The 23,254-nt window shown below is 42.6% G+C and overlaps 1 long non-coding RNA gene across 2 annotated transcripts; it reads right to left on the bottom strand.

Moving 5' to 3' along the window:
- Positions 1–341: 341 nt before the first annotated feature.
- LOC133374294 (uncharacterized) lies at positions 342–22,789 on the bottom strand. Of its 2 annotated transcripts, none has more exons than XR_009759859.1 (3): positions 22,441–22,789; positions 4,683–4,790; positions 342–1,448 (listed from the first exon to the last, which is right to left on the bottom strand). It is a non-coding gene; the product is annotated as an uncharacterized LOC133374294 (long non-coding RNA). The 2 variants fall into 2 exon arrangements; XR_009759858.1 differs by having other exon boundaries at positions 342–1,445.
- Positions 22,790–23,254: the final 465 nt, after the last annotated feature.

The raw sequence follows: 23,254 nt of genomic DNA, 5'->3' as shown, positions 1-23,254 counted from the left end.
CTATCTCACAAGGTTGTTGTTGAGGATAAAACGGAGGAGGAGAACCATATGTGCTACCTTGAGCTTCTTGGAGGAAAGGTCGGATATAAATGTAATGAATAAATAAATAAATATACAACAGCCTTCCCCAATGTGGTACCCTCCAGACTTTATTGTCCCATCAACTATGATCATCGATGATTGGCAGCTGGAGCTGATGCCATTGTAACCCAAAAACATCTGGAGGGTTGAAGAAGACTGCTATACACAGTTCCCTGGGACTAAGTCCGATTTGTGGAGGGATTCACTCGGAGGCAATTTTGAACTGAAGCAGATTCCAAGTTTATTCAAAGCATACAGCACTGGAGAGCCAAGCAGAAAAACTGCGATTGACTCCACCTTTCTACAAAATGGCGCAGGCCTTTATAGTTTTCAAGGAACAAAGACTTCAGGAGATGAAACTCTTAACATTTCAAGCATGCGCAATACACAGAACATTTTTTAGTTCAAAGCATTCTGATTATCTATAAATTGCTAGGACAAGTTGTTATGGAGTAAAGGGTCATGTTGTTAGGGAGTTCTTGCTAAATATGGATGTAACACTTTCAGTCTGGTTATACCGTCATAAACTAGATACTTTAAGGACTTTCAAGAAACTACAAAGACATTTTTGTTTACCTAACTGTTCTCTTAGTTGCTTTCCCACACCCTGGAGTTTTTGCATTGCAGAAAGCATATTTTCAGATACCCAGAATCCTCTATACTTGGGTTATTTTAATTTCACACATTACACTGTGATTTGGTATTCTCCAAAATAGATGACAATTCTATGTAGGTATGCTGGTCCAGTAAGGGAAAAAATCCAGAAGCATCAGTAGCTTAAGACATTTAATAGACCAACAAACATATTTTCCATTATGCCCACATAATCCCTCCCTTTTTTTTTTTTAAGATGTTCAGACTGGAGAAGAGATCAGTTGAACTCAAAAGCTTGATCACAACTTCATGATGCTTCATTTGCCCAATGAAGGCATATCTATGGCATGGCTGCTTTTGAATGGTTTGTGACTCCATTAGATGGCAGCATTGGACCGGTATTGAATGTAGAGTCTGAACTTTTTCTGGTTCGCTTCATTAAGTATAAAAATGAAGGGGGAAAAGCTGTTTTATTTATTTATTTAACCAGATGAGTCATCCTCAGAATGAAAGACTTCTTGAAAGAGAATAAAGCCCAACATTTTCTTTAGCTCAGTTTACCACGTATCTCTGTTCTTTATTTTTTCCTTTCATGGAAGGCAAGCTGAGCTTTTAACCACTCATAGCATCTCCAATTTCAATGGGTACAGCCTCTGTGAGCATGAAAATGGTTCAGCCATTACACTCCTGCTTTGGGATGGTGAATCTGTCCATTTTGGTTTCTCTCAGGTTCTCATTTTGCGCATCTGAGGTGCAGTTCAGATGGGCTCCTGCTGGGAGGAAGGGCGGGATATAAATCAAATAATAAAATAAATAAAATGAATGCTTCCACGGCAGCCCCAGCTGTGGCTCTTTGGACCAACTGAAGTTTCTGAACATTCTCCAAAGCCAAAGTCATATAGAGCATGTTACAGTAATCCAAATGGGATGTGATTAAGCATGCGTCACCTTGGTCAGATCAGACACCTCCAGGAATGGGCACCGTTGGAGCACTGTTTTAACAGTGCAAATGCACTCCTGACCACTGCCAAAACTTGAATATCCATGCTCAGGGCTGAATCCAGGAGTACACCCAAACTGCAAACCTGTGTTTTCAGAGGGAATGCAGAACAGGCTGAATCCCTATTCCCTCTTCTGCCTTCCAACTAGCCAGGAGCACCTCTGTCTTGTCTGGCTCAAGCATCAATTTGTTTGACCTCATCCAATCCATTACTGATGACAGACACCTATATAGCTTCCTTGGGTTTAGGTGGAAAGGAGAACTGGAGTTGGGTGTCATCAGCATACTGGTGGCCCTGGACTCCATAGCTCCAGACGACCTCTCCCAGTGGCTTCAAGTATATGTTAAATAGCATGGGGGACAGAACTGTGTCAAAAATTGCTGCCAGTTCTCACCAGGACTCAATTCCTAAACCCAGGGCAATTGATCCTGGCCAGGCACAACCCGTGCCTCCCTTACCAGGGCTGAGTAAACCAGCAACAACCCTGCAAGGTAGATAGACTGCCACCTTCTTTTTCAAGTTAGAGGGGCTTGAGTAAGGCCCCGATGGCCCGTCCATCTATATTTAAAGTCACATCAAATCAGTGACAGCTTAATGCTCCTGTTTACAACACAGTTGTTATAGTTCTTCTCTGATCCCTACTTTTGCATTCCAATCCCCCATGATTATCAGCACATCTGTCAGCTCTTCACTGAGACAGCAGTGTCAGTGGGGGTGCAGGCAGGGCTGGAGAGTCCTTGGTAATTGCCAGGCCGTAAGTCCTCAGCCGGCAGCTTGGCTATAAATCTGCCAGGCTAGCAAGGAGGAAGAAAGATAAGGGCAGAGGCCGTTCAAAGCTTACGTGCCAAGCCAGAAATCCAGAAGAGATGTCAGTGAAGGTCCGGGTCTAGTTTGCCGAGAGATCAGTCCAAGTCAAGGTTCAGGGGATAGGAAGACACACAGTGGTCATGCCTGACGTTGTAGTCAGCAACAAGCTGAAGCCAAGGTTTGACTTTTAAGGAGCAGGTTTGTCAGCAGGTGTGAGCCATCAGTGTTTTGGCCTTAAGTGGACAGGCCTGCCCCTCTTCTGCCTGACCTTCTGTTGTCTACGTTCTGCAGGTGAGGGGGGAGTATCCTGTTCACTGGCTGTGTCTGGCTGAAGGGCTTCAGCTGTGTCTGGGGTGCTCTGCAGCTGAGGGGGAGAAGGAGCTGGGTTCTCAGGAGTTCCCTCCATTTCTCCTTCTGGGTCTGCTGCTTCTGGGTCTGCTGCTGTTACTCCCGAGTCATCCTCGTCTGATGAGTCCTCTGACGGGGCCATGACAACATCTTGTTTTGGTGTGTGATCCATTTCTTCCTGTACTTCTGCGTAAAATCTCTCCAATTCCTCTTCTTCTGCGTTTGCCGTTGGAGCATAGACTTGGATGATGGTTATGTTAATAGGTTTCCCATTTAATCTCATTGATATCACTCGCTCAGACCTTGCGTTGTAGCTCCTAATTGCTCTTGCTACATCACTTCTCACTATTAAAGCAACCCCATTTCTTCTTAATTTCTCATTTCCTGCATAAACTATTTTGTAGTTGCCTGATTGAAAATGTCCCATTCCCGTCCATTTTAGTTCGCTCACACCAAGTATTGTAATGTTGATATGCTCCATTTCTTGCCTGACAATTTCTAACTTTCCCTGGTTCATGCTTCTCACATTCCATGTTCCTATTGTGTGCGTCGTACAACTCTGGACTCTCCTTTCGCATCTGTGAGCATCAGCCTCTGGGCTTCCTTTCGGCTTTGACCCAGCTGCGTCATTAGTCACAGCGCTACTCGTACTTGTCCTTTGTTCTTCCCCAGTAGCTTGGTGAGTGCCTTCTGACCTGGGGGTCTCATCTTCCAGCACTATCTGGTGTTGCATTTTGGATACTCTGTTCATAGGGTTTTTGTGGTAAGAGATATTCAGAGGTGGTTTACCATTGCCTTCCTCTGAGTCTGGATACATCTTAGTCTGGTGTTTCAGCTTTGACCATTCTGCCTTGGGTGCCCCTCCTAGGAGTCTAGCCTCTTGGTCTAGACTCCTGATGGCATTGCTCTCCACTTCTTCAACATTCTCAACCCTCCTCACAACGTTAAGGTGGGCATCCTAGAGGGGAAGCATTCTTAATTAGGCTCTTCATAAGCCACAAGTTCTCCGGACAGCCTGCTGCGGCAATAAAGCCATGCTGCCTTTGATTAATTGGACATGCCTTTTGTGCTCTCAGTGTCAGGATCTTAAAAAAGATCCTTAAGACAACTGATGATATTGTTAAAGGTCTCCAGTTCCCAACATCTTTAAGGTTGTTCGCGTTCATTGATTTGGGAATCAATGTCGACCTACTCTCCTTGACGGTTTCTGGTATAATACCAGTCACCAGCCATAAGCTGAACAATTCTTTAAGAATCGTTCTCTTTTTATCATATCTTATTAAGTCCTCCACACCAATACCATCAGGACAAGGTGCTGTTTTCTTGTTCATTGCTTTCCTGTGGAACAATATTTCAACTTCGCTAATCAAATCTTCAAATAGCGTATTATCAGTCCCACCACTAGGAACAAAGTTTCCAAGAGACAAAAATCCGCTTTCAGCTTCCCATTTATCTTTATATGATTTAAAGACGTCCTCAAGTGATAAGTTGCATTTCACTGTATGGCATTGGTCAAGGACACATGATACCAATTCTGACTGTTTGGCATAATATTTATCTTGCATCTGCTTATAGGTAAACCTCTGTTTGGCTCTGCATTTCATCCACTCTTTACTTTTTCCTTTTCATTTCTCTCCTTTTCTCTTTTTATTCATCCTTTTATCTTTGATCCTGTTCACCACCCTCTTATTTACCTCACTACCTAACCTGCCATCACAGTTTTGGATACCTGATTAATTTTTAATCTAATCAGACCCCTATTTCCCAACCACAAATTTAATGCCTCTTTAATATTACCATCCATAATTTCCTCCCTGTCCAACAGATCTTTTATCTTAGCTTTATACCTACCTTCCAACCAGTGTTGAAACAATGATCTTCCAACATCAACTTTGCTGGACCGGCCATGTTGTTCGAATGCCTGATCATCGTCTTCCAAAGCAGCTACTTTACTCCCAACTTAAGGATGGAAAACGGAATATCAGTGGACAGCAAAAGAGGTTTAAAGATGTTCTCAAAGCTAATCTAAAAAAAGTAACATAAGCATCAAGAACTGGGAAGCCTTGGCCCATGAGCGTCCCAATTCCAATTGGAGGTCGGCCATTAGCAAAGGTGCTATGGACTTTGAAGAAGCACGAGTACAGGGCGAAAGGGACAAACAAGCTAAGCACTTCAAGCAAATCCTCATTGTGACCATCTTCCATCTGGAAACCTATGTCCTCACTGTGGGAGGCTGTGTGGATCCAGAATTGGCCTCCACAGTCACTTACGGACCCACTGTTAAAAAACTTACCTTGAAAGACAATCTTACTCGGCCACAAGTGATCGCCAATGAATTTACCTCACTACCTAAACCTGCCATCACAATTTTGGATACCTGATTAATTTTAATCTAATCAGACCCCTATTTTCCAACCACAAATTTAATGTTTTTTTTAATATTACCATCCATAATTTCCTCCCTGTCCAACAGATCTTTCATCTTACCTTTATACCTACCTTCCAACACCCTAACTACTGTCCTATTAAAAAAAAATCATCAAGTTTATTGTAGGGCCATAGGCCAACACAAGATACAATACCAAACATTTAAAATATATTAGCAATTTAAAACAGTATTAAAATATATGAATATATAAATCATATAGAATTTAAACAGAGACATTAAATTGTACCAGATCTAATGAGCTCTCACGTGGTAACAATCCAATGAGAATTAATTATAAGCAGCTATCTTGTTTGTGATTCTGAGACAAATTTGGCTCTTAATTTTTGGACTGCTAGTGCAAAAAGAGATACGTTATGAGTAATCTCTGGATTTAAGTCGGAGAGTAAAAGGAATATTTTGTCTACTTCCGTGCTCGTCCCGCCGATATCTAACCACTTCCATAACAATTTTGCTCTAGGAATTTGATATATTGGACAATTTAAAATTATATGTGGGAGATCCTCTGCCCCATTAAAGCCACAAATGCATTTTCTTTGGTCCTTAGGAATGTTTGATATTCTTCCCTCCCTTTCTGAGCTGGGGAGAGTAAAACAACGGATTGCCGTAAATGCATGCCTAAGGGGTACTGGTAATGTCTGGAAAAGATAAGAGGAACATGTGTGGTCCTGCTTGAATCGCCAGTACCAAGGAGCAGTTCGGCAATTGAGAAGGGACAAATGATCTAAATATTCAGAGTGTTGAAACATCTTTGCTCTAAGACTTTTCTGTGAATCTATTGAATTAAATTCATGTATCGTTATGTGGTATCTATGTAATATGGCTTCAATTTTAATACCCCAAATGATTTGTGCGTATGGGTGATTTAGGCATAGATTTAGTAATTCCCTACCTTCCTGTAACATAGAAGATCTGATAAATTTTAGCAGCGTTAAATGTATACGGGCACCTAGTGGTGGTAAACCTGTCTCCGCACGGAGCATTGCCGCGGGTGTTCCTTGGAGCTGTGACAAAAAGCACCTCAAGAAATTAGTTTGAATTGTCTCAAGGGCCATAAGTGCTTTATCATCCCATCCCCATATCGGTGCACCGTACAGGATCTGGGAAACTACTTTGGCCTCGAAGATTTTAAGGGCCGGAAGAATTAGATATCCACCGCTAGTGCGGAAAATTTTTAAAATGGCACCCACTGTTCTTGTTGCTAATTGCTTTATCAATAACCAGTGAGGTTTCCAGCAGAGGGTGTCTGAAAAAATCACCCCCAAATATTTAAAAATGTGACACTGCTCTAGTTGGTGGTTTCCCATCGACCATCTGTGGTTCACAGGTCTTTTCCCGAAGACTAAAACTTTTGTCTTCTGATAGTTTATATTAAGCCTCTCATGCTTACATAGAGTGTGTAGTCTTCTCATCTGTTTTCTCAGACCGATAGGTATTAAAGAGAGGAGAACCATATCGTCTGCATAAAATAATGCAGAGATCTTCCTGTGACCGATGGAGGGAGGAAAATATTGGGAATCCGATAAGTGAGCAATTATATTAGTTAAATAAAGATTAAACAATAAAGGGGTGAGAGGGCACCCCTGCTTGACACCCCTTTCAACTACAATTGGGGGCATCAAATTCCCTTGTCGGTTTACTCTCACTTGAGCTACAGTATCTGTATATAGTGCTTTGATTAAATAAAGAAGTCGGCAATCTATTTTCATGTTGTATAATTTTGTCCACAGCCTATGCCTATCTACAGAGTCAAAAGCTGTGGCTAGGTCTACAAATGCCGCATAAAGATGTCTGGTGGGGCCTGTTATGGACTGGTTTGCCAAGAAGTTCAAAGTTTGGCAGTGATCGATTGGAGAAGACCCTCTCCTAAACCCAATCTGTTCTGGCGGTATTAGATGATTTAGGTCAGCCCACTGCTCAAGCTTTTGCAGGAGATATTTGCCATACAATTTGGTTACCACATTCAATAGACTGATAGGGCGATAGTTGGAAGGATCCGCCGGGTCATTTTTTTAATAAATTGGGACTATAATACTCCGTCTCCAACCTTCCGGGATTATTCCAGACTCGTTGATTCTAGTAAACATAACAGCTAAAATAGGTGCCCACCATTCAGGAAAATGTTTAAACATTTCCGGAGGCAGAAAATCATTGCCTGGAGATTTCCCATTTTTTAGCGAATTTATTAAGGCTGAAATTTCTTCGATGGCTACAGGGGGCCACTGTGGTAAGGACAAGATAGTTGAATCCGGAGATGTAATTTGAGGGGCTAAGAGAGAAGAGTATAGTCTCTCAAAGTGACTATACCAGTCAGAAGATGTAATGTGCTGTATTATATTGTGGCTAGATGTTCCCATTCCTAAGTTAACTAGCTGCCAAAAAGTACGCTCTTGTTTTGCCAAGATCGCTTCAGCTAATCTCTGCCATCGATGGATAGCGAAATCTAGTTTTTTCTGTCTCAGCAAATTTTTGTACCTAACTTTAGTAGTTTTGAAAAGATTTACATAGGCTTGGTCACTTGGGTTTTTGTGTGCTAGCCGTAGGTGTTGTTTAAGTTTTCTTTTAACCAACCTACATTCCTGATCATACCATGTTGTGCGTGAATATGATCTATTTGTTACTAGCGATTTTCGAGACAGGAAGGGTTTTAGCAAAGAGTATGTCATGAAATGCCAGAATTGGATCGAGTGATCCATCTAATATTCCCTGATGTATCATTTGATATGGGTTAGAGCTAAGTTGGGATGCTATCTGATTCTTCCTATCCTCAGACCAGAGAATCCTTCTCAATGGACTAGGGGATTCCATGTGGGATGATGGAAACTTAACAGAATTAAAATGCATTAGGTTTAAATGAAGAGGGAAATGGTCGCTCTCGGGTCTATATACGACTTTGAAATTGGCAATAGCTGACAGCAATGTTTGAGATGTGATCATGTAATCAATTAAACTTGTCCCCAGTGCAGATCTATAAGTAGCGGAGCCATGGGAGGAATCTACTGGGGAACCATTTAATATTACTAAGGGGTGTTTTAACACTAATTCTAATAAGTACGGGCCCTGTTTGTTTGTCTTGCAGTCTTGAAGAGATCTAAATTGGATGGTATTTTGACCCTCTGGAGCCCAGTTCGATGCATTGATACTGATCTGCCGTGGATTCCCAATTCTAACGTTAAAGTCCCCACTTAAGAGGAGGGAATCATTTGGATATAAATCTTCGAACTGATTAAGGGTTTCATTCAGTTTGCCCCACACATTGTTGTCCTCTGAAACTAGAGCATCTGTTGGAGGGATATAGACATTGATGCAAATCAGGTTCTCATCCATTATATCCCTAATCCTGAGGGCCAATATTGTATGGGATAGAGGGGTTGGAAGAATATCTACTTTGGATGAGTACATACTTGATATTAAGCTTGCTAGGCCTCCTTTTGGGCGACCTTTTCCAAAGGGTTTTACGGCTGGCGTTAAGAAAGATTGATAGTTAGGAAGGAGTTGATCTTCAGCAGAGGTGATCCAAGTTTCTTGTAAGCAAATAATTTTATATTTGCTCAAGAAATCAAGAAAATCTAAGTCATCTTTCTTATTTGCCCATCCATTAACATTCCATGATAAAATGGGGATCTGTCACAGGGCCGTAATCTTGTTGAACAGAGATGGATGAGCTATACTGCCATTTGTAGGGCCAAACCGCTTATGGGGCCAAAGCGCAACTGGCTGGCTGTTATGTGGAGGTTCCACCTCTCTGGATACTAGAGGGGGGTTGGTGTCCCTATTTCATTTACCTCCAAAGTGCGCATGCTTTCCCACTTCCCCGGGGAATCGATTTTCGCGTGTCTAGCAAGTTCGTATCGGGGAGAGTTTTCCAAATTATTAACAAAGTAATTTAAAGGAGGGGAAAGATTCTCCGCTACACCCCTCTTGTTTAATCCAGTTGGGGCAAACTGATTTGATATATCTCTGTCATAATGAATTCCCAATGAACCATCCGTCGATCTATATTGAGTTGGTTTTAATGGCTTTACCAGTGATTTCGGAGTTGTTATTAGCTTTGACATTTCCGAATGGGTTGATTTTACATTCTGGAGCCTTAACTCGGTAAGGCACTTTTTTAAGAAATCTAATCTGGTAATTATCTCCTTTTGAGATGATTGTGGTAAAGCGCCGAATGTATCAAGTAATGAGAGCTCTTCGTAAATAAAAGGTTTATGTTTCCCATGCGGCGAGGGATATAGGTCCTTGGTAGAAGGGAGATCTTCTCTTTTGGATGTCACAGTCATTCAGGGTTCATATGAAGCTGATGCAACAGCGTTTGGATTGTGGAGTCTATGTAAAGTTCTAACATTAGATGTGGATAGTTGAGGGGATAAATTTGGATATATTTGGAAAAAGGGGTAGGGGAGGTCCTTTGTTTTCAAAAAATCTTGAAATATTAATGCCAAAAGTGACTAAAGTTGATCTAGCTGTAAGTATCTTATTTACTACGGTTTGGGAAGAAAAACGGACCACAGCCTGAGCTTTGTGTCCATTGTAGTACAGGTATAGGGCTGGAGAGGAAAGATGGCAACAGGGTAAGAGTGTTTGGATTCCGTTCCTGTTCCTGTTCTCTGTTTCTTCCTTTTTATTATTTTTACCAACTCAACAGCTATTTTGTTAGCTATCAACATTGATAAGAGACTTTATAGAGGACCCTATAGTAAACTTCCTTGCTCTTAATATTTTTTATCTTCACTGTATTTATGTTTGAGCGGAGCCAAGATACGAGGAAGTGAAGAAGCGAGGAAGCGTGGAAGCTCCCCGTCTTTTTACTAATTAAATTTTGACTGTAGCAAACAAAGTCCTATTAAATTCCTCAGATAACTTAAAGATAATTTCTACAATAACAATATGGTCTTGACAAGAAGTGAAAGTAAAGCCTTGGGAGACTTACCTCAAAGTTCTCTGATTACCAAGAAACAAAATAAGAAGACTACACAGAAGAAAAAGAATGCTACCAGTAAAAATATTTTTCAAGAGCCTTCGACAGCACTTGTACATCAAGCTGAACTAAAACCAGCAGATTTAAAGGGACAGATGCAAATTACTGTCCTATTAACATCTTCCTTTCGCACCACACCTTCTACCCCAACACCATTTAATGCCTCACCCTCAACTACCCTTACCTCTCCACTTTCTTTCTCCCTAAACAACCTTCTTTTCTCAGCAATCTGCTTAGCTGTTTTAGTTACAAGTTCTTTCTCAATTGTCTTATTTATAAACCTTTCCTCGCTATACTTCTCCATTAGCCTCCTTAATTGCTCTTTGTCTTCCCTCATCCAAAATCCATCTCTAGATTGCTCATCCTCCCCTTTCTTCCATTTGCTCTTATTTAACCCTTCTATGCTTTCTTTATTCCTTACCTTCGGGTGGGCATGTCTTTTAGGTTTGGAACAATCCAACTTTACTAGCAAATCTTGCCACACATTCCTCACATTTAAATTTCCCATTTCTAACCACTAAGGGCTTATCCAAACGGAGCGGGATAATCCACAGTTTCCATATTCGGTTTGTCATCTGATAGTCCTCACTTTGCCTTTTAGTTCGCTCTTTCCCAATTCTTTTTTGCACCCGCACACGCAGCGGTAAGACCCCTGCATTCTTTTCGCTTTTTCCAAGCTCTGCCTCTAAAATCTCCCCCTATCAACCAATTGGTCAGCAAAAAAATGACATATGTTCCTTTCCCCCTGTGCAATGAAGTACAATACGGCTGTAAAGGAGTTCTCACCACAGAAGGAAAGGGAGAAGGAGGCGGGTGGTTGGTTTCAGCCTGCCTCCAGAAAGCTTTGTCAATTTCATTCTACTGGCTGGGGGTTTTGCTTCAAATCATTTCACCACGGGAAGGAAAGGGAGAAGGAGGGGTGACACGTTTCTTGCTTTTTTGGAGAAATAAGTGCAATTGCCAATGTGTGTATCTCCTTAAATATCCATAAAGGTAGAAAAGCATACATTTGTTTAAGCGTAATATTGCAAATACAAACAAGAAAGGGGCTGCTGGTCGGTTTCACACCTGCCTCAGGAAAGCTTTGTCAATTTCATTCTCCATGGTTCTCCAGTCTCTAAGGAGATACACACACTGGCAATTGCACTTATTTCTCCAAAAAAGCAAGAAACGTGTCACACACCCTTTCTTCTCCCTTTCCTTCCTGCGGTGAAATGATTTGAAACAAAAACCCCAGCCAGTAGAATGAAATTGACAAAGCTTTCCAGAGGCAGGCGTGAAACCGACCAGCAGCCCCTTTCTCGCTTGCTGTGCATTGCAGATCTCACTCAGAGCGGCCGCCCAGTTTGCAGGCTGGCAAAAAATGAAATGCATCTGCGCAGTAGTTGCAGACCCCCCCCCAACACCTCACCATTGCGATGATTGGTTCAATTTTCCCGGGCTTATTCTTGCACACGTGCAAAAATGCAGATACGTGATTGGCTGGAATGAGGAGAAGGGGTAAGAGGAAACACCCAAGAACCACCCATCAGCAGTAAAGTCCCCGGTATTGCATTGTACCTCCTGAAGGCACAGCAGATGACTCCTGATTTTAAACAGCAAATCGTATTTTTGCCAGTATTGCAAGGAGTGGATTTAACCCGCGAAAATGTGTAACAGCAAGAGACGTCATTTGGAAGACCGAAAAATAATGAACACACATAGCGGGTGTGTCACACATTTTGCAGTCGTCTGGATGAGCCCTAAATCTGTCTTACCCTTACATTTTGGGAAGTGTGTCAATATCGAATATTCCTGTTTGTTGGTCCTTTTACACTTTGTACATCCATACAAGATTTTCTCCTTGCCATGTGCTCCAATCAGATGTATTGATAAAGCTGATATTGTTGCAAAAACATCTTGGCATATCGGGCATTTAGGCTGCTTGTCAGGTAACCACACAATCTTCAGTTGTTCAGGCACAAGATCTTGTTCACCAACCACTTCCACAACATTTTCCAATCTATCTGAACCTTCTAGATTGTGCAGTTCATCTTCAGTGGGATACTTCACTTCCGGATCTAGAACAGGTTCAGAGGAGGGCAACAAGGATGATCAGGGGACTGGAAACAAGTCTCTATGAGGAGAGACTGAAAGAACTGGGCATGCTTAGCCTGGAGAAGAGAAGACTGAGGGGAGATATGATAGCACTCTTCAAGTACATGAAAAGTTGTCCCACAGAAGAGGGCCAGGATCTCTTCTCGATCGTCCCAGAGTGCAGGATACGAATAATGGGCTCAAGTTGCAGGAAGCCAGATTTTGACTGGACATCAGGAAAAACTTCCTAACTGTTAGAGCCATACGACCATGGAACCAATGACCTAGAGGTGTAGTGGGCTCTCTGACACTGGAGGCCTTCAAGAGGCAGCTGGACAGCCATCTGTCGGGAATGCTTTGATTTGGATTCCTGCATTAAGCAGGGGGTTGGACTCGATGGCCTTAGAGGCCCCTTCCAACTCTATGATTCTATTCTATTAATTTAGTTCTCCACATTTCTGCAGCAATTTGCATTTTTTAAAAAAATTGACTTCAAAAGAGGAAACTTCCCCAAAATGGGGGAAATGAGAAAAAGAAAGTTGAAAAACAGAGTCAAGAGGGTGAAATCACCCCAAAACACTTGGGAGTTGTTTAACAACACAATATTAAAAAATCAACTGGAGTATATAGCACCAAGGTACCACCAGGGCCAAGGGGATGCCAGTATGGTTAATGAGCAGAATCAAAGAAGCTATTAGAGGAAAGTAGGCTTCCTTCAAAAAAATGGAAGTCTTGTCCAAATGAAGAAAGTATAAAGGAACATAAACTCTGGCAAAAGAAATGGAAGAAGACAATAGGGATGCCAAAAAAGAATTTGAGGAGCGCATTGCTAAGAACATGAAAAACAAACACAAAAAATCTTTAAATAAATTCAAAGCTCGTGGTTGCCTTGGGAGGCAATTGGATCCTTGGATGATAAGAGAGTCAAAGGTGTACAAAAGCAGGATAAGGAGATTGCAAAGAAACTAGATGAATTTTTTTTTACATCTTTCTTCATAGTAGAGGATATAGTTAGATACTTCAGATCTCCAGCTGAGATCCCTCAGCTGAAGTTCAGCCGGGCCAGCCCAGCCGAGCCAGGACCCAACTGGTTCAGCAAAGACTGGCGCAAGTGGAGCCAGTGTAAGCTCTGAAAAAGGGGCATGTTGGGGGGAGGTGTCAGGGAAGCAGCTGAGGTGAGGGGACTTAGGTCACATCCAACTTGCATTCAGAGCACTCCTGCAGGTCCCAACCCAGGCAAAAGGTATACTGGGGAAAAGGCTGTTCTACGAAAATAATAATGCCATTATACAAATCTATGGTGTGGCTGCATTTCATAAAATCAAAGAATCGAAGAATCATAGAACAGTAAAAATGGAAGGGTAATTGAGTCCAACCCCCTGCTCAATACAGGTTAAAGTATAGAATCCAACTTAAAGCATACATATTTGGAATACTGCATACAGTTCAGGTTGCCTCACTTCAGTAAGGATCTTGTAGAGTTGGAAAAGGTTCAAGAAAGGGCAACCCAAGGTGATCAAGGGGATAGAATTACTCCCCATGAAGAAAGGTTGGATCATTGAGGCTTTTTAGTTTAGGGAAAAGGTGAGTAAGAGGTGACATGATAGAAGTTTATAAAATTATGCATGGCATGGACAGAGTGGATAGAGAGAAGGTTTTCTCCCTCTTGCATAACACTAGAACTTGAGGACATCCAATGCAGCTGAATGCTGGAAGATTCAGAACAGATAAAAGAAAGTATTTCTTCATGCAGTGTGTAGTTAAGCTATGGAACTTACTCCCAGAGGAGGCTGTGATGGCTGTCAACTTGGACAGCTTTAAAAGAGGATTCATGGAGGATAAAGCTATCAAAGACTACTAGCCATGATGGCTTGCTCTGCCTCCATGGTCAGTGGTAGTGTGCTTCTGAACACCAGCTACTGGAAACTGCAGGAGGGGATAATGTTGTTGTGCTCAGGTCCTGCTTGCAGGCTTTCCATGGATATCTGGTTGGCTACTGTGAGAACAATATGCTGGACTAGATGGTCACAGGCCTGATCCAGCAGGCTCTTCTTATATTCTTACAGATAAGATCCTCCATTCTAGAAAATTCTTTACCAGTCTCAGCTATGAGGGAGCCCCCTCCCCTACATTACATCAGCCCTTCTTAGCTCTCCACAGAGTCTTTACCATTGATGTGTGATGGTTGATTGTCTGCTGTCTTTGTGTCTGCTCCCTCTCTCCTTTATAGGCAAATAAATGACAGTCATTTCTAGTATTGCAAGTGGCCAATAGATGGCACTGCCACCTCAAAGAATACTCTCTAGTCGTTTACTACACAGTCTCATGGTGTCACTCTGTGTACACATAACATTCTGATAAGGCATCAGGTGCTGTTTACCATTTCCTGTCTACTTCTAAGGATGCTTTAGAGATGATTCACCTCCTGCTAGGCTCATGCCTAATGACCTAATCGGGAAGGAATATTTGACCTCCTGTGAGAGATCTCACAGCCTGTTCTAAGATGACTCATGCCTCTACACAGAATTAACATGCCTCTCCTTACAAGTAGTTTCGGGTCCATATAGGACATTTAAAGGGAGAATTGCTGGATTTCACATACTCAGCAGACAACATAATTTTTGACAATACAAGAGGTGGCCTAGTTTGTTGCTTGGGATTGGAGAAGCAAAGTTGTGAAGTCTGTTATGATTTGCAAAAACTACATAGGACTTGTAATTTGAAGGAAGTTCCATATCACTGATTTTTAGGTATGGCACTTTTTAAGCTGTCAGGGTGCTCTAAAAACTCTGATGCATTGATGTTACAGATGGAGGAGAAATTTGATTTTCTTTGCATTTTAATGAGAAGCTACCTAATTTGCCTTTCTCGGATCAAGATGTAAACCAAAACACAGCTATCATTCAAAATTTGCATTCCTCTGAAATTTGTGGTGCAGTTCTGCTACCAAACTTTATATACAAAAATGCATATAATTATGGGAAAGTGTGCATAAAAATGCACATATTGTTGAACATAACATACACAAATTGGGAAATTAGTTGCAAAAATGGTGTATCAGCCAAAATTGCATACAAAATGTGTTTATTAAGAGAAAATTGCACCAAAATGTTGATGAATTTTCATGAACATTTTTTTAAAAAATAACAGTTCACAAATTGCTGCTGGAAATTTTGAAGAACTGAATTTAATACTAGAAAAATGAGAAACTGTGAGAAACTAAAATTGACAGATTTGTCCATCACTAGTTGATGTAACCCACCAACAGTTTAGGGCTGCAGCGGAGTGTCACTCAGTGAACAATTAGAAGATATGAAGGGAGTCAGTCTGATCTGAAAAGAGCCCCCCTTTTCTGCTAGGAAGTTGAATTATAATTTTGGGCTCTTATCACCTTGTATAATAGCTATGTCCTTCAGTCCACAATTCATTTCTAAGCTTGCCATGTCCTGTTTCTGTTTTTTTGTGGGCTAAAGCTATTTGCAGAGGAGCAACTCTGAAGCATCTAGCAGTGTGCTGCTGTACTTGGAGTACCTAACTACAAAGTTTGCAAGCAAGAATTACCTATTTCTCTCTTTGGAGTTGGAAAGACTATTGACTGCATTGTTGATGATTTAAACAAATTACTTATGCATTAAGCTCTTTGCGGGCAGTTGTATTGTGCTGCATAACTGTGTTTCCAATGAAAGAACATGTATTTACCTTAATCTTTTTGCCAGTTTTAGTCCTACTAAGCCCCATCAGACTTGTAGAGGCAGACGTTATGCTGACCTTCTCTTCAGTTTTTCCAGAGCCACAACAAAGCAAGATGGGCAGTTCCACCGTATGCAACTATTTAGGATCAGGGTTTGGACCCTTTTTTTCAGAGGCAACTGGGTGTCTCTGTGATACTGAGGGGTGAACTTGGGACCTGAGCTGGCTGGGCACTGAATACCTATTTCCCAGACTTGAAAGGAAGCTGCCTTATTCCCAGTGGTGGCTGGTGCCCATTGGGATGGGTGGGGTGGAATGTAGGGAGCCCAAAAACAGGCGGAGCCAGATCCAATAACAGGCAGAGACAACCGATTCTGATTTCGCCTCCAACCTTCTCATCCCTGCTGAGTTCTTCAAGAGTAACACTGAGAGTAAGGAGGAGGTGGAAAGCTGACAGTAGGGATGGAAAGATCTGTCTGTTTCGGTTATCTCCATTTCTCATTTTACCAATGTCAAATTCAGTTCTCCACATTTCTGCAGCAATTTGCGATTTTTTTTAAAAAAATCCTCATGAAAATCCTCAAGCTTTCTAGTGCACATTTCTCCTACTAAACCCATTTCTGGAGGAGGTTTTGACTCGTGCACATTTCTGCAACCAATTCTTCATCATATAATGCAGTTTGGCATGTTATCTTCACTCATTTTTACACACACTTTCCCCTAATATATGTATTTTTGTAAACACCATTTGGTTGGTTGGCGAACTGCATTGCAAAATTCAGATAAGGGTGAATTTCAATGTTTCGGTTCTCATGTTATTTCAGAAAGTACGGATTTGATCGATTTGGCTTCCACTGTGAACTGAATTGAAATTCTTGCCCATCTCTAGCTGATAGCCAGGCCGACCCCTGGACTGATGAGTAAGAAGGCAGTTTGGTGCAGGCTGGCTGGGAGAAGACTGAGGTTGGTGAAGCAGTGCCCTGCTTGCCCCAACGGATCATCCTCCATTGCTTACACCAAGACTACTGGCTGGCTAAAGTCTTGTGAACGTTTCAGCAAGAGAGCTGAAAGACCTGAGCCAAGCCAGAGGGAGTTTCTTTTTCACTAACCAGCAGGCTGCTAGAGACCTCTTAATGGAAGTTTGGTCTCTGTTCTTTTGCTGTACTGCTGAACAGTACAGCTGACCTCAAAGATCAGAAATAGATCTGGATGGAGGGAAATGGATTAGAGCTGGTTGTTTTTGGATGGATTAAGCAACCACCAGCCTGGCTGCCAATTAGTCCCCTATAAACTGTGCTCCAGCCATTCAGGCATGCACCTGTATAATTCTTGTCAAATGCAGGACTGTGAACAAATGTTTGCCATGGTAACGTGCATCTGCCAGGAGCTTCTGGATCTGTGCGCATGTCTCCATATGATGAATTACTGACCTTCAGATGACCACTTCTCAGTGTAGAACCTTCAGACCGTAGTCCAGTCTTGCCCAATTAGTGCCCTCCATACCTGTTGGACTGCAACTTGCATCAGCCTCTGCCAGCCCAGCTTACAAGGAGAAATTGGATTTTGTCTGTATTTTAATGAGAAACAACCTAATTTGCCATTTTTGAACCAATACTTGAACTGAAATTCACACAAAAAATCTGTACTTCTCCAAATTTTGGGAACTAGTTCTCCAACCAATGCATGGATTGGAGGAAAGTATACATAAAATACATAAAATCATAGAATCACAGAGTTGGCCCTATAAGGTCAATTTCCTGCTCAAAGCAGGAATCCAAATTAAAGCCTCCTCGACAGGTGGCTGTCCAGCTGCCTTTTGAAGGCCTCCAGTGTTAGAGAGCCCACCACCTCCCTAGGTCATTGGTTCCATTGCCATACTGCTCTAACAGGAAGTTTTTCCTGATGTTGAGCTGAAATCTGGTTACCTGTAACTTGATCCCATTATTCCATGTCATGCACTCTGGGACTCTTGAGAAGAGATCCCAGCCCTTCTCTGGGTGGCAACATTTCAAGTACTTGAAGAGTGCTATCATATCTCCCCTCAGTCTTCTCTTCTCCAGGCTAAGCATGCCCAGTTCTTTCAGTCTCTCCTAATAGGGCTTTGTTTCCCATCCCCTAATCATTCTCACTGCCCTCCTCTGAACCCGTTCCTGAGTCGGGTTGCCAGGTCCATGGCCTGAGACTGATCCTGTATCTTTAGGAGAAGAGAAGGTCAGCCAAGTGAAGGTGTTCTTGCAACTCTGTAATGGGAAAAACTACAAGGTAGAATTCTCCCTTCTCCCTGCACAACTTTGAAAGACGCAGAAGACCTCTTGGAGGCCAGGCCTGGCAATCAAGAAATTTCTGTATCTTTAACATTTTTGCAGGGGGAAGGGAGAATTCCTCCTTGTGGTTTTTCCCATTACAGAATTGCAAGAACACCTGCAGTTGGCTGACTTTCTCTTCTCCTAAAGATACAGGATCAGTCTCAGGCCAAGAACCTGGCAACCCTATATCCTGAGACCCTAGACAACTATGCCACTGCATATGATCCATTGTGTTGCATGATCAGACCATGCAAGGAAGCAGCTTTGGGGAACATCAGCAGTGGAATTTAAATGTAAGGCAGCAGCCATTTTGAGATCAGCAGTTGTAACGGCTGCCCAGTAAACTTTGTTCCACCCTTCAGTCTCTTTCTTGAAAGATTGCCGGAGCAACTATTCATTTTTATTTTATTTGTCAAGATTTATATACTACTTGATTGTAATAAAACTTCAAAGCAGTTTGGAAAAAATGAAAGAAAACATGAAAATTACCAATAACAGACAGTTAAAAATAGGTTTTTTTTTTTAAAAAAAACTAATTAAAATGAACAATAAATAGATTAAAACCTATGCAGGCTTGCCTAAACAAAAATATTTTAAGCAGGCACCGAAAGAGTACAGCGAAGGCACCTGCTTGATGTCAACAGGCAGAGAGTTCCGAAGTGTAGGTGCTGCCACGCTAAAAGATTTCTTACTACTGCAAAATGAGTATTATGTGGCACCTGTAATGATGCCAGCTCCGCAGATTGAAGCTGTTGAGTGGGCAGTAGTAAGGCGATCCCACAAGTAAGCTGATTCTAAGTTAAGGGCTTTATATGCCAAGAGAAACACCCAGTAGCAAACTGGCAATGAGTGCCGATCTCTGAGCAAAGGTGTAATATGCTAACAGAGTCCTACTCCTGTGAGCAGCCATGCTGCAGCATTCTGCACTAATTGCAGCTTATGGATCAACCACGAGGGAAACGCCACATAGAACACATTGCAGTAATCTAACCTTGAAGTCATCAATGCCGAAACTACCATGGCCATGTTCTCCCAGTTTAGGGACAGCCATAGCTGGTTGCAGCTGGTCAAAAGCATTTCTAGCCACTGAGGCTACCTGGGCCTCCAAGTGCATCCCCAAACTGCATACCAGCTCCTTTTGAGGGAGTGCAACTATGACAAGTCCAGCAACTTATCTTGCTTAATATCTCTTTATTTTTTTTAAAAAAAACTTGACCGCTAGAGGTCAGCAAAGAACAGAAAACAATTTTGTTCCCACCAGGACTTGATTTATGACTTTAAAAAAAACCTTTAGTGCCAGCTTAGACTGGGAGCCTTCCTCTAACTTATAAATTGCAACTGCAACCTTGTGATAATACTTACAGGTGGGAGGACAGAATATTTGGCCTGTTGTCTAGTTCAGAGGTCACATGGTGCCTGGCAACCAAGAGGTCTTCTGTATCTTTAAAAGTTGTGCAGGGGGAAGGGAGAATTCCACCTTGTGGTTTTTCCCATTACAGAGTTGCAAGAACACCTGCACTTGGCTGACTTTCTCTTTTCCTAAAGATACAGGATCAGTCACAGGCCATGAACCTGGCAACCCTACTACTGACCCCTGCAACTGAGGGTTCAAAGTATTGAGTCCTCATATCTAGACGTAAGGAGCATTCCATTAAGAAACGTACAAGATCTTCTGTCACAAGGCAATATCTAGCCACCCCATACTGAGCCCCATACCATCCATTCCCCTCTGCCATTTGTACTCTGCATTTAGTCAGGAGCCATCTTCACTCGTGGGACTGAAAAATGGACAAACATGGAGGCAATTTTCCAGGAAGGCTACTAAGACCTTTGCATATCATTGTGGAGCAGCACTCAGCCATAAGTGCCATCATGGTCTGAGTATCAATGTCAGTCACAGCAAATGGGTGCATCCTTCCTTCTGCTCCCACTTTTCAGTCTATGAGTGTGCCTCTTATGTAGCCAAATAGGAACCATCCACCCACAAGAGGGATCACGAGAGCTGGTGGGGTATAGGGGACAGGATTCCAGATTTTTCAGAAGTACAAAGAATCTGTTTTTTTGGGGGGGGGGGACAACCTAAGGAAGAGGAACTCCCCAAACAGCTCAATGAGTAAAAGTAACCACAGATTGCTGTTTAGTCGATAAGAACTTCTGACTCCTATGGAGAAAACGCCACTGTTAACAGCCTAACAAACCTTGCTTGCACTATGTAAGCAAACAGCAAATCACACTTTGTGTTTGCTTGCTTGCTTGGCTGCCTAAAGGAGAATCTGTGCAGCTGGAAAATCCACTTTAAAAACAAACAAACCCTGCTTATACAAATAGTCCATTCGCTGAATGTGGCTCCTATCAGATCAGCGCCACGCATCCATACAATAAGGCTGTATCAGCAGGCCAGGAAGAACCCAAAAGTTTGCAGAAGCACCAAAGACTCTTTTTAAAAAAATTCCTGAAATGGAAATGGCCTGCCTTCAAGTCGATCCCGACTTATGAGTGACCCTATGAATAGGGTTTTCATGGTAAGCGGTATTCAGAGAGGGCTTACCATTGCCGTTCTCTGAGGCTGAGAGACAATGAATGGCCCAAGGTCACCCAGTGAGCTTCATGGCTGTGTGGGGATTCGAACCCTGGTCTCCCAGGTCATAGTCCAGCACCTTAACCACTACACCACAACTCCAAAAGCAGCTCAATGTGGACTGAGCATGCTCAGCGGGTACAAAATGCTGGCTGAGAGTTGGAGGCAGGGAATGGTATACCACCCATGGGGATGGTGGGTGGAATGGAGTATATTGAAAAAGGGCTGGCTGATTGGAATACTGCACAGACACCCTCTGCAATGCAACACCATGTGGCATGTTCCGTGTTATTTAAAAAGCATGGCAAAAAGCACACACACACTGGAAGAAGGAATAAAACTGACAGCTGCTATAAGTTGTTATAAATGCTGGGTGACTGTTGGAGGGGGTAATGGGAAACTAGTGGAGTGGAGGATGGGATTGAGTGGCTGGCATCCTGAACAGGAAGCAGTCCAGCCTGCAGCATTTTGTTGTCAGGTCCCACTCATGCTGACCACTGGGACTGGCAAAGCAGAAGTCAGGGAGGCTAGCAGCAGGTGGTGCCAGAGCCAATCAGAGGTATAAGATAAGACAAATTCATGGAGGATAAGCCTGTCAATGGCAATGAGCTGTTATGGCGATGTTCTGCCTCCACAGTTGGAGTTGCTGTTGCTCCACAGTTGCTAAAAGAGTGCTCCTGCACTCTTGCACTCAGATCCTGCTTGCGGGCTTCCCAGAACAAGCATCTCATTGGCCACTGGGAGAACAGGACGCTGGACTAGATGGGCCACTGGCCTGATCTAGCAGGCTTTTCTTGTGTTCTTAGAACAGACAAAAGAGAACACTTCTTCACACAGTGCATAGTCAAATGCCCACAAGAGTTAGTGATGGCCACCAAACCGGATGGCTTTAAAAGAGGATTAGACAAATTCATGAAAGACAAGGCTGTCAGCAGCTACTAGACATGATGGCTGTGTTGTTTTCTTCCATGGACACAGACAGTAAACCTCCAAATACAAGTAACTGTGAATCACAAACAGAGAGAGTGCTGTTGCATTCAGATCTTCCATGCAGGCTTTCGATGGGCATCTGGTTGGCCACTGTAAGAACAGGATGCTGGTCTAGATGGGCCACTGGCCTGAACCAGCAGGCTCTTGTTAGGTTCTTATAGAAGTAAGGCAGCAGGCAGGTGGGGACTGGATGAGGGCAAAGGATCAGATTGGTGGGGATTAACAGGATGCTGGACAGGATTAAACTTTAATCTGAACCAGCAAGGCTTTTGCAAGCGATCATTTCTACATATTTTTAAAGGCCTCTCATTAGTGCATGTCCTTCCAGTTGCAGGAGGAGACTGGGCAATGGATGACTGAATGCAAAATCCACCACTACAACTGCAAAATGCATTGGTACAGACTAGTGAAGTCATTGTCTTGCCAGAGGCAAGAGGTTCATAGGACTCAGAGGCAAGAAACCCACAAGCAGAGAAAGTTTGAAGCTTGTTATATTAAAGCAGGCAAACAGGAAAGAAGCAGCTATTGAGCAAAGATGATCTTACCTTCTCCTTTCATTTGTTGGGAACTCCAAATAGGCAACAATGAAGAGATCCCAGCTGGTGGCCAACAGGTACACTGCACCGCCACAGTCAAGGTCTGTGTCAAAGCCCACTAGGGCAGCAATCTTGGGCAACAATAAAGGGTATGTGCTGATTTTCAACAACAACTTCATTAATCACATCTGTTGTGATAGTCATGTTCTCAGTCTTGTCATTGCTTGTTACGCACCTTTTTTGAAGTTTATACCAACTTAACTGGTTCCACTTAGTTTGAACTGACTTAATTAGCTGCACCTGGCTTGAAGGTCATGTTCCCAACCCTTATCAGTGTTTATGAATATTTCTGCAGATGAGTCAAGAACATTAACTATCTACCCTAAACAGATAAGGACTTCTCCCAAACATCAAGGATGTTGTCCTGAACAGGTGGCTACTTTTAAGAAAACAGCTAATTAAGCTAACAAGCTTACAGTCTTTTTGGGAAAATAGCCAATTAAGCCTCAAAAGCTTGCAATCTCCTAAAGGGCCTAGCTGCTAAATTCACAGAATCAGAGAGTCAGAACGTGAGACATGAAGGAACAATTGTCACAGGCCATTCTACCTCCTTGCCAATCTTCCGGGTCAATTTCCTATACAGCCTTACAGAGCATTGATCCTGGAGCTCCTTTTACATGCCGCCCCAACCAAGCACAGAATGTCAATTACCAGGCCTGGGGGGGATATGTCCAACCTCAAAGGACAAGGAGGAATTCTGCCAGAGTGTTTGCTATGCATTTACAAAGCATTAAGTTGCTGCCTGGGGACCAACATCCAGGCT

This window comes from Rhineura floridana, chromosome 21 (assembly GCF_030035675.1).
Source record: "Rhineura floridana isolate rRhiFlo1 chromosome 21, rRhiFlo1.hap2, whole genome shotgun sequence".
In the NCBI taxonomy this organism is placed as follows: domain Eukaryota; kingdom Metazoa; phylum Chordata; class Lepidosauria; order Squamata; family Rhineuridae; genus Rhineura; species Rhineura floridana.
This window is presented reverse-complemented; position numbering and strand designations above follow the sequence as displayed.